Raw genomic sequence first — 12,871 nt, 5'->3', positions numbered from 1 at the left:
CACAGGGGTACAGGATCCTTCACACACGTCTGGTCTGAAGTTCTGAACTCTCAACTATGAATCCATTGTCTTCGGATTCTCACCAGTCACCATTGAATGGGTTCAACCGTTCAACGTAGACTGCTATTTCACAAACCAGAGTTCTGAGGGCAGAGCCCAAGACACTCAAAGATATTGAAGGAAAGACCACCCATTTTTGGATATGGACTGGACAGTGGACAGACAAGGAGGTAATAAGCGAGTGACATGGGCAGGTTGGATTCAGCGTCATGGGCCACAGTATTCGCCAAGTCCAATTGATGGTGACTAGTGACCAGTGATTATATGGGGAGGGGAGGTCGAGCCTAGGGCTGGGGCTGGGTGACTGGGTCCTTATCTTTTGAGTCTTTGACTCTCTCTCTCTCTCTCTCTTGAAGTAGATGATTTGCCTGGTTTATTTAATGAATTCATCTCATCAGGCTTCAGCGGCCGTAACCAGAGTCTGTCCTGACGCGTAGTCTTTGGCAAAAAGTTGACCCAACCCACAAACCCGGGCCTATTCAGCTCAGGTTGGGTTGGGCCACGGGTCACCCCTGGGTCATCCTTTTTCAAAGTAATTAATTCTTCCAAACTAGTATTGACCAGGACAATCGTTTGTATTTTTTGGTAAAGATCACATTGATTTGGTCAAAGACCAACTAACCCAGACGGCTGAACCATTGATATATCTGACTCGTGGTCAAGATTAGGGGTCTAATTTTTACCAACCCGGTCCAAAATGAGCTAGCCCAATTGCCAGGTCTAGTGACGCGTTTTTGGACGCTATAAGGATTATGGACTGGGCTTCAAGAATTGTTGGGCTATCCATCTCATTAGTGTGATCCTGTTCGCCCATAACAATGACAAAAAAAAAGTGGTACTTTCACTCGTCTGAGACTGCAAATTCACACGGTCTTGTGTCAGTTCATACCCTTACAGAAAAACATTTGGCCCCATTGGAAGCAAGGAATTTCTCTCTCTCTCTCCAACAAAATGGATGCTTATGCTTATCATGAAATGACATTTTTTCTTCAGTCTGGGATTCTCTCTTAAGTGGGACCTTTTGACAAATAGAAGCCCCCCGTATCTCTCGAGTATAACTTCTTTTTCTTTTCTTTGTATCTTCATCGTTTTTCTAAAGTAAGATCTGAATTGCAGATTACATTTGGTCTACTCTAGTCATCAACCATCATTTTAGCTTAGTGTGGAAATTGGGCGGTGAAATGAGACATTTTAATTAAATAAGGCCTTAAGTTGATGTGGCTTCAAGAACAAGTGACAGAGACTGAAACGTATTCTTTAACGAAAAATTGAAAAGCTTAGGGGATTGAGACAGAGTAACTGATTATCTTTTTTTCCATTAATCAGTAGAAGAAGACAAATTTTGATTCTACTTGGAGGTTCAGATTATCCAATTACCACCATGGATTATATTCTCATGAAGGGGAATTAAGCTGCACTTTGGATTTATTCGACTTGTTGACATGGATGGCTTAACTAGCCTTCTGCCTTCTGTTAACCATCGATGGCTTAATGCTGAACAATGTAATAAGTGTGCCGTGAGAAATGGGATACAACATCTAGAGATTACAATGTTTGGTGCAACATTTCTGATCATATACTTCAAGCTGAAGGTTTGAGATTTTACAGGTTGAGCGGTTCCAATCAGAATTTAAAGGATTGGGTTTGGAAGAAATTCCTAACTGATTAATCGATTTTTGGTTGATGGCCAATTTTTTGGGCTAAGTACCTCGTCATTCAGTCTGCTTTCAAGTGGTAGATGATTCAGGTCGAAGTGGAGAATTTTGGCTGCCTACCTACCTGTGAGGTGCCGGGCTGACCTGGTGGTGAGCTGAATTGATGAAGTTCGTTACTCTTTGGAGACCTGCAAAAAACCAAAATGTCAGAGGACCCGAGGTGGCTAACCCGGCGAGGTCGCTCCGATGCTTAAGTCAGTACTCTCATAGTAGATTGGGAGCTAAAAATCACACAGTATGAGAGTTAGAATTTGCTTACTTGATTATTCGTTTCCCCCCTCTATCATTGGGGATGGTGTCTTTATATAGGCCTTGCTCACGTATCGCCCTCGAGATCTCCAGGAGGTCGTGTCTAACCGGTTCGAGATCATCAGAGGTAACTTCTATACGCGTTGACCATCTTTCGGAACGAGGGCCAACCTCCAAGAATCGTGGGGTATGTATGCTGAATTTGTCGGCGAGCACATCTCGCAAGTCACTAGGTCGACGCATGTGCCAGGCTACCAGGCCACGCTTGTGCTAGGCCGCCAGGTTGGACACCATCAACTTGGCGAGTTGTTGCCTGAGTGGTTCCGGGTGTCACCTAGTTGTTCTAAGGTGCCATGTGTCACAATGTCACTGGAGGGCAAAATCCGCACTCATCACTAACTATTTGAGTTGGGTTCTATTTGGCTCGATTTCAATAGTGAGCCAAGTTTCTTATAAAAAAAAATAACATATAAAACATTAAAAACATCATATATAATATAAATTTAATAAGCTTACGAGTTTCACGAGCCAAGATTCGTTAGGTTCAAAGTTCGATTTAAACTGACCTAAATTCAGCTTTTTACAAGCTAAATTTGAATAGAATGTGAAAAGTTCGTTTCATGACCACCCTACATCTTTTAGGGATTAGTATGTTTGGTATCTATTTCTTGGATTATATGAATACAAAAATGTTTGGTTGCATAATCTAAAATATTTTAGTTGAAAATAACAATGGTACCAAACACAATCCTAAGAGAGCCTATCCAATACTAACTATTTCTAGGGTGAGATCAGCATCAATTCATCCATTAATTATCATAAACAAATTTGATGCTTAGAAGCCATAGAAAAAGCTTTAGATCCTTCTTTTAAATTGGGTTAAATCGTTTTTTTAAGAAAAGTTTTGAATGTTTGGTGAGATGGCTTTAACATTCACTATTACAAAGTGATTGTAGGAACCAAAATTGTCTCCAGAAATCATCTCCCAATTCCCTAAGCTCGAATCCTGCTAGCACCCTTAATCCAAAAATGATCGTTGTCTTCCCACAAGTAATCCTGAAAAGCTTGAAACAAAACTTGATCATAGGCACCTGATTCTTTAAAAAATCCCATAAACCGATTTACTGAATTATGTTAGGAGATTTGGTAAATTAATTACTTCTCCAAATTGGATCATAAAAAAAGGAGAAAAGGAAAGTGATGTTCAACATTGAACCCTCAAATAAAACTGATTCTCATGCTTATAAATTAATTACTTCTCATGCTTATTGATCATAGGCACCTGATTCTCTCTCTCTAAAGATGTTTTTGCTCTTTCCAGAACAAAGACTAAGGCCCGAAAATGCAAATCCAGAAAAAAGTTTTTAACACCCCAAAATATAAGTCTCAGATACATTGTTTTTCATTTTATATTTGACTTATTTTATAGATCTCTTCTATCATCTCCAGTTCCCTATTTAGGGCTACATTTGTACTCCAGTTCAATTTTGCGAGCTTTTTGTTAAAATACATTTTTGTACTAAATACGAAATTAAAGTAAATTTATTTATTTTTAACATTTTTGCGTTTAAAATGGAAGAAAAAAATTGCTTCCATAACTTTTGGTTGAATGAAATTGCTTACGGGCTTTACTCAGAAAGAATCAGTATTTACTTTGCACTCTTACCAAAGAAGACTCTCTGATACTCAGTGAGGTTGAAAATATTCTGCCCAAGAAAAGCTAACAGGTGGCCCACTAGCCCATGTTATAGCTCAGAAAGACACGGTTTCGTGGAGTTTTCTAGGATGTTTCGTTTGATGATTGGATTTATGAGATTGTTCCATGGAATTGATCTCCTCTCCCCAACGAGGCTGAATGAAACTCCCTTTTGGATTCCCCTGGCTGGCTTTTACAAAACACTCAACCATGATAGCCAGAAGAAACAGAGCATAAGCCTAGAGGGACCAACTGCAGATAGCAACCTCTATACTGTGACTGATGACAGCTTACTGGGGGAACTCTGACCTATAGATTATATAGGATTTTGAACCTTGGACCTCTTTTGCAGTTTACTTGATTTTTTAATTTGGTTGGGTGTACATTGCTTATAGATTGACCAACAGACAATTTCACTGTTTCAGCTTGACCCATTTGGATTTAAGGCCCAATAAGATTCCTATATATATTTACAAGGCTGCCAACACGCTAAGCTCAGAAGAGATTTGTCCAGTCAGGTGGCAAGTTCATGCAGTCATGCTTGGCTCACTGATCATGTATCTTTTTTCTTTTGTTGTTTTTCATAGAACTAGCAAATGTGAACATATTTTGTAAAATATGCGGCAATTTTAGATGATGATGATCACAATGATAATAATATCTATGTATATTTACTTTTTTTACATTTTTTAATATTTTTATTAGCGGAGACCCGTGCATCCATTAAGCGAAAGATAAATAATAGAAAGGGTTATTTACTAAAATACCCTTATAATTTCATGGATTTAATAAAATCTACCTTAAAGTTAGCATTTTACTGAAACACTATTATAATTTGCAATGGATTTAATCAGTCTTCCATTAGATGATAATAGAAATGACAATGTTGACCCTAATGTTCATTTAAATAAATTTAATAAAAAAATAGAAATAAAAATATCATTCTTGCCCTTAGTAAGACTTGGACAACCACTCTATTGGCTATATTTGGCCAATTTTGTTTTCTGTATAAAAAAGTGATAAGGGTATTTTTGGAATAAAAAATTATGGGCCTAATGGCAAAACAAACACTCCTTAATGAAATGTTGATTAAGTAAATAAGTTGTAAAATATATGGGATGTTTTAGTAAAATGAAAACTATAAGGTAGGTTTAAGTAAATATGTAAAACTATAAGGTGTGTTCTAATAAATGACCCTAATAAAAACACATAAATAGTTGTTTTATATTTTCAACTTTTTAAATAATTAATAATTATTCATATTTATATACAACTTTTAATAAATTATTTATAGTACAAAAATAACAATAATTAATTTCAGTTAGGTTTATTCATTAAACTTATGAAATCGACCAACCCAACCAACCTGATCTGAGTTGGTTGGTTTTCTATTATTTTAGGTCAGTTTTGGTTCAAAAATTTTCCAATTCAACCACATTGGATCAGTTTCACTTTTCCCATTTGTAAACTGATCAAAATCGAACAACCTAACAATGGATATATATTAATATTTTATATTTTAAATATAAATTTTAATATGAAAAAGTGAGAAATTCCCCATATTTCTTAGTCTAAAATATTTTATTTCATCAATCTAAATTTTAAATTTATTTTCTAATAATTGTACTATAATTTTTAAAATTAAATTAAATTTTTACGTTTAAATCTTTTGAACCGACAAAACTTTTATGAAAACTGATCCAAACTGATACAACTTGAGTGGGTTGGTTTTCACAAAAGGTCAATCAGTTATAGCGGACCAATTCCCCAACCTAGCCAGGTCAATTTGGTTGGCCAACTAACCTATGGCCTGGACCTAACCAACTCATGAACACTCATAATTTTAGCTAAATTAATAGTCTTATCTCTAATAAATAATAATAGTTTAATCTCCAATAATTATTGAAAATTTATAGCAAAGATATACAATTATTGAAAATATATTGGTAATGAAAAAAATACAATAATTACAAAAATACAATACGTACTAAAAATATATTAACTTAGTCAATAAATAGTATAATCTCAAATAATAGTTTAATCTCTAATGAATATTAATTAATCAATAAGTTATAACAAAAATACAATAAATACAATAAGTACAATACATTAAATTTAAAAAATCAATAATACTACTTTAATCTCCAATAATTATTAAAAGTTTTCTATTAAATAACAAAACAAAATAAATTTATACATAATCATTGAAAATACATCTATCACAAAAAACAATAAATAATTACTAAAATATAATAAATATTAATTTTAGTAAATATGGTTATATAATAAATACATATTAAGAGTTTAAAATTATTATTAATTAATGGTGCACGATCTGGAGCTCCTACTTGGATGATAGCTCAGACGTCAGTTGCTAGGCTAGCGAGTCGAGTTACAAGAAGATAAAGCACAGACAACCCGAGGTGGTTAACTCGGCGTGGTCACTTCGATACTTAAGTTAGTGGGTAGTTGTGTAAGCAAGCTAATACTTGAATGCAAGAGAGCTAGTTAGAAAAAATCGCGCGTACCTGAGTCTCTAGGGCTGATGCCCTTATATAGATGGGTTGTTGTGGGTCTTATGAAACACCTCTGAGATCCTCGACCCTCGCCGTTAGGAGTCCGTTCTGCCCTAGGAGGTGGATAACGTGTGTCAGCACCTGGTTTTTGCTTGGTTTGCCACCTAAGCCTCCAATTCTCCCCAAACAACCAATCAAACCCTTCCGACCTCCAATTCACCCCAATATACCAAAAAAGCCCCACATAAGAAATACCATTCCAAAACACCTTCATTTACCCTCGATCACACAAAGATTTCATTTCGAGGCTCTAGATTGGCTGGATTCCAAATCTGTTCAATTCGAGACCAATTGGCTCAATCAGATTATACCAATCATCTCAGACTACCCAAAAATCCCACTTGGAGAAATTTCACCCAAAACTACCTTTATTTTTCCTTTCATCACATAAAGATTCCATTTCGAGCCCCCAGATTAACTGAATCAAACCCTTTCCAAATCTGCCCAATCTGGTAATAGTTGGGCCAATCTGACCCCGCCAATCAACCCTAAATGTCCGAAAACCCCACCCTACAATTCAGCCAAAAATTCCCTCGTTAACCCTTCCATCCAAAAAGATTCCATTTCGGCCAATCTTGTTAGCCCATACATCAAAACCCTTCTCAACCATCAAACCCATCTCAGCCCTCCATTCTTGACCCAGAACTACCCACCATTGACCCAAGAATCTGGTTCAATCTTTGGACCTGGTTTAACCCAACCTGCTGAAAATTACCAAACTCTCCCTCGTTTTCTCCGAAATTACGAAATGGACCCTATCCTAATATAAAGGCAAAATGACGCCTCATTTAACTTGATGCAAGAGAAGCTAATCGAAGAGGAGACTGTTCATCTTCTTCCTCGCGCAAACAAGCGATAGAGCAAGGAAGACCGTCCTCCTCCTCTGGTTTCTATCGATCCTCATACATTAATTTCTTTCTGTCTCGGTTTCTTTCTCCTTCCTGTTCTCTCTTCTTCTTCTTCTCCTTCTTCCTCTTCCACCACCGAACCCATCCTCGGAAACGGACAGTGCTGTACGTCTCCCCCATTCGAACAAAAACTAGAGGAGCGGCGCTCCCTTCCCCCGTATTGCCGATTGAAGTGTCCTTGCTTCTCAAATCCCCCTATTTGAAAGCCGTTCACCGAAAACCGGTTATTGATACTCAGAAGACTGAAACCCAGCTAAAGGCGCTCCATCTGATCCTATGGGATCGAACTCGATATCAACAATCGTCGTCTGGCTTGAAAATCGGTCTCGTCCGTTTCTTTGCCGCAACTCAGACATTGCTGGCGTTTCTGTGTAGCTCAGGCTACATTCCCCTCAGGTAATCACTTCTCTCATTCTGTGTGTTTGGGTTTTTTTCCTCCCGGTGTTTTATCGGCATCTGTAGTTGGGAGTAGGGGAATGGGCCGACACAGCTCAGGTACCTCTCAGTACCAACCCAAATTAGGCTTAGGATTTCGGTTCTCTTTGTTTTGGGGAATAAACTGATTTTATTCATGAATCATGCGATTAATCTTGGGTTTTTTCTCTTGTTCTTGCCGCTTTCCTTCGTTATCAGGGATCACGTTTTATTCTACCCTCTGAGATTAAGTCTATCGTTTTAAGCAAAATTAATGCAATAGCTGTTAGTATAGTCCAATTAACGGTTCTAATTTATTTGTTTTAGAGATCAGTATGGCCTGCGTCTGATACTTGAATGTTACATGTTGTGTTCAGTTGATTTGTATTCTCTACTGTTAATGTCTCTCATGCCATGTTTATTGTTTGGAGTTTTATCCTGCTGAGAAACAAAGTTAGAGAACGAACGAGTGAGTTGGGTAATAAAAAACAAACAAAGGGATGAGGTTTAGGTTTTGAAAGTTTTTTGTTAGTTTGGAAGAGTGACGGGAATAATGAAGAGGTTTGGCTGGAGGGGTTAAGACAATTGCGAAGTGAGGGGGGCTGATAGCAGCAAGTAGGGCAAACTTGGGATAAAAGGAATTAGCAGAAGAATAAATAGTATTGGAGAAGGTAAAATTAAAAGCCAAGAAATAAGGGATAAAAAAAATGAAAATGGAAGAATGAAGGAGTGGATCAAATAATAACTAAGTTTGGTAAGAGATTTAAATGAGGGAAATTAGTTTAGTTGGTTCAGATTTGATTAGGTAGCAAGGAGGAGGTTGGGTTATTAAATGGGAGATAAAAAACCAAAATATAAAAAAATATAAAAAAAGAATAATGAGTAATAAAAAACCATAAAAAAGAGTTCAGTAGTAAAAATTTAAATAAATAAATTAATAAAAAATTGAGGAATTTAAAATAAAAAATATAATAAAAATATGACCATGGTGCTTCTCTTGTAATGATTTGCTATTTGTTAATTTTGATTCATTGAATCCTTTATCTTGTGTTTATGCTTATTCCGGATTACCATGTGGGCCCCACCTATTGGACCCGGGAGAGGGGTGCCTAACCCCTTCCCTCTCCCATCCGAGTCTTACCTAGACTGGTTAGTCGGTGCCTCGGGCTTTGGAGTCATTAATTTATAAAAAGTGCTTTTCGATGCGAATCTCAAAGGTCCCATCACCTCCATTTCCTTAAATGATGGGTGACGACTCCATTTCCAGCCCAAGTGGCAAGGGAGCCCGTTTTCCGATGCTCAAAGATTGGGGCCCACATGGGGGCCGTTTGGGCTTGATTGTTATTTTTTGTATATATGCATGTTTATGTGTTATTTCCTTTTATTTTAGTAATACCTGCTCATTTTCTAATAATTAGATAGTTGTTTACTGCTTTATATTTGTTCTCGCTTATCTACTCACTTACACTTTGCACACACCATTTTGCATTAGCTTTAGCATCCCATGTCCTATTAGGATGGGTCCTAGGTGGCAGGTTGGTTGGGCCTTGGTCCCAATAGTCGCACCGAATGCCCAAACCGGTCACCAACCAAAGAAGCCCATTTGTCCAATGGGTGGAGGTTTGAAGACCGGCAACCTTGTTGGAGCCTTGTGTTTAGAAATAAACCCGGTCAACTCATGCATTTTTCACCTAGAGTCCAAGTTTTGAGTCTAGAAAGGAGTAGAGGAAATTACAAAAGGATGAAAAATCTGAATAAAAATGGTAGGAAAAGTTAGCATTGTGTTTTGATAGATAAGAAAGTAGAAATAGTGCAAATTTATATGAAGATAAAAGGGGGTAATGAAGAAAATCGAAAATCAAAGAAGAAAGATAAAAAATTGAGTATAAAAAAAATCAAATCATCAGAAAAGAGAAAAAAGAAGGAAAAATAATGATGATAAAGAAGAACAAAAATTAACCAAAGAAAAAAGGGAAGAAAAGTGCTTTTATTGAAAAAAATGATGTTGATAAGAATAAATATATAAGCAATAGAAAAAAAAGAAAAAAAAAGTCTTGAAAAATAAGAAGACATGAAGATCCCTTGTCATAATCCCAGATTCTTGAATCTTACTCTAATCAACCAAGTTTTTAAAGAAATTAAACAATAAATAAATAAATAAATAAATAAATAATAAAAATAATAAAAAGATAAAAGATAAGGAAAAAAGAAAAAGGTATAGTATATGATAAAAAAGAGAAAAAAAATAAAAGTTTTTAAAGAGGATAAAAAAAAGAATTGATAAAAATAAATTGAAAATGAAAAATAAAGAGGATGAGAAGATCCATTGTCATTAACTAAAATTCTTGGAATGTATGTTGATCAACTAGAGTTTTGAATTGAAATAAAATTACTTTATCAAATTAAATGATGAAATAAAAAGAATAAAAAAAAAACGAAAAGAATTTTGCGAAAGAGAGGGAGGGCTTGACCTGAATGTATGAGGTTGAAATGAAGCTTTGTAAAGATTCCTCAAGTTGAGCAAGGTTGGTCCCTGTTATTATCTCATGTTCTGCATGTACCTAGTTGAGCTATGAGATGTTCCCTCGATGAAGAAGTGCTGAAGACTACAAGAATCAGAGAAGTTTTGCTAACAGAAGCCTTTTTGGGCTTTTTTCCTCCCTGCACTTGTCTGAGAAACGAAGAAGATCAACCTAGTGGTTCTGCTATAACTAGAATGCATTCTAGTAATATTGTTGATGCGGGATTGTTCATGGGAAAGTCATTTCGAGTTGGCTGGGGTCCTAGTGGTATCCTTGTTCATACTGGTACACCTGTTGGTGTCACTGATTTTGGGATAGGATTATCTTCTGTGGTCAATGTAGAAAAGGTTGCAATTAATAAAGTGGTAAGACATGAAAATGACTTGTTTTTCTTCTCCACTTAATCTCCACAAATCAATAAAGCACGAGAAAATAGAAACTGAAGCTGGCTCCTTCAACCTAAACCTTCAAAAGCTTGTATCCAATCGCTTAGAACCTCCAGAGATATGCCGTAGTTACATAGAAATTGTTGAGAGGCAGCTGGATGTTCCTGGATTATCAGCTTCTGCCCGTATGGTTTTCAATTTGATGCACCAGATTATGGTTTGGGAGTTGATAAAAGTTCTCTTTTCAGCGAGGGATCGAGATCAATGCAGATTCCAAATCACTGGATGCTGATGCTGATGAAGACATGATGCATGACAGGAAGGATGGTTCTCCAGACATTGAGCTGGAAGGCCTTCCCCTTGTTGGGTGAGCAGAGTTCAGCTATTAGCTGCAAGAGAGTGTTTGCCACCGTGAACAGGAAGAAATAAGCTGCTTGAATGAATGCAGTGATTTAGAGCACATGTTTTTGCTCTTGACTGGGCGGCAGCTGGATTCAGCAGTGGAATTGTCTGTTTCTAAAGGGGATGTGCGGCTCTCGATCTGATATGGTTAGACAGCTTGACCTTTGGAGAATGAATGGACTGAATTTCAGCTTCATTGAGAAGGACGACAGAGTAAGGTTGTATGAATTACTTGCTGATGCTTGGCATTCTTCAAAAATCGATTGGAAAAGGTATTTAGGGCTGTTGATGTGGTATCAATTAATTACCACCAGATATATACCTCATTGCCCATCATAGTAGTCCGTACATATATATCAGCAGCTACTTGATGAAGAAGGGCAAGCTCCATTTATCCTGTGAGGCTGTGACTTGGAGACCAGGGGATCGTTTTGACTTGGCATATCATCTTATGCTCCTTCATTCTAATGAAGATAGTAAATTTGACGCTTTGAAAACCATGTTTAGTGCCTTCTCATCAACCTAGCTTTGATGCACTCGATTACCACATGATCTATGATCTGGCACCAACGTTGTATATTGGAAGCTGTTGGTGCATTTAGTTCAGATGAGCTTCACGTGCTTGACATCATGAGTTTTGTCTCCCAATTACTGTGTCTTGGACAATGCCATTGGGCCATCTATGTTGTCCTTCACATGCCCCCACTGTGATGATTTAATTACCATATTTCCAGGCTTCTGTTATTAGAGAAATTTTGTTTCAGTATTGTTTAACTTGGAATTCACAAGCAATGCAACGTCAGTTCATTGAAGACTTGGGTGTTCCATCAGCATGGTTGCATGAGGCAAGGGCTACATATTACCACTATTATGGGAATATGTCAAAAGCTCTTGAATATTCCAACTGGCAAAGGGCTCACTTAATTTTCATGACTTCTGTGGTTCATACATTATTTTTGTCCGCTAATCACCCAGAGTTATGGAGGCTTGCACATACGATGGAAGAGTACAAGTCAGAAATTGCAGATTGGGACTTGGGTGCTGGAAATCTATGTCTCTTTCTACTTTCTAAAAGATGCATTGCGAGAAGGATTTTTTTACCACGAGTGAATCGGATTGTCTTACTCTTGAGAGAAAAAATCAAATGATGCATGTAAGGATTTTTTTTTGGTCGATCGGTTAAATGAATTATTGGCAGTTTGGGGGGAAGCAAATTACCAGTTGATGCAAGGGCGACTTATTCGCTGATGGCTGAGGAGATGTGCAGTCTGCTACTATCGGACAGCGGGGAGGGCGCAACTCGTGATGTTCAGTTGAGCTGCTTCGACGCCATGGTTAGCGTGCCTCTACCAGAAGACCTGCGCTCATGTCATTTGCAGGATGCCGTGTCGCTGTTTACCTCCCATCTTTCAGAATTAGCTTTATAGTATTTTTTTCTCTTTTCTTTTCTTTTTTCTTTCTCTTATGTAACAATTCAAATCATATCAAATATATATGCGTTCTTTTTACAAAACAAAAAATAAAAAAAGAAGGGGGAAGTCATAACTCACTTGGAGTGCAGTCTGCCCTCTCTCTCCCTCTCTCCCCCTCTCTTTCACTCTAGTTGATACCACAATTTGTATAAAATAATAAGATGACAGGCCATCAAGAAAAAAAACCAAAAAAAGGAGAACAAAGAAAAGAAAGAAAAAAGGTAAAAATTTTAATAGAATCAAGATTCAAATAATGGTAATAATAATAAAATAAAAAAGTAAGATAAAAGTTCAAGAATGAAGAAAAATGAAAATACATTGAAAGCCAAAAGGCCAAAACACATACAAAAAAATATAAAAAAAACAAAAACGCAAAGAAAAAGATGAGAAAATCCAAAACCCAAAGAAAATGTAAAAAAAAAAGAAGAAAAATCCAAAAAAAGGGGGAAATAATGAACAAGAGGACAATAA

At 36.8% G+C, this 12,871-nt stretch overlaps 1 pseudogene across 1 annotated transcript; it reads left to right on the top strand.

Annotated features, from left to right (window-relative positions):
• Positions 1-7,608: 7,608 nt before the first annotated feature.
• LOC148877622 (nuclear pore complex protein NUP96 pseudogene) lies at positions 7,609-12,526 on the top strand (annotated as a pseudogene). The gene has a single exon (XR_016098283.1). The product of XR_016098283.1 is annotated as a nuclear pore complex protein NUP96 pseudogene (transcript).
• The last annotated feature ends 345 nt before the right edge of the window (positions 12,527-12,871 follow it).

Source organism: Nelumbo lutea, chromosome 1 (genome assembly GCF_056320005.1).
Source record: "Nelumbo lutea isolate HS-2025 chromosome 1, American lotus-T2T, whole genome shotgun sequence".
NCBI classification, from domain to species: Eukaryota; Viridiplantae; Streptophyta; class Magnoliopsida; order Proteales; family Nelumbonaceae; genus Nelumbo; species Nelumbo lutea.
Note: the sequence above shows the minus strand (reverse complement) of the source record. Positions and strands in the feature narration are given on the sequence as shown.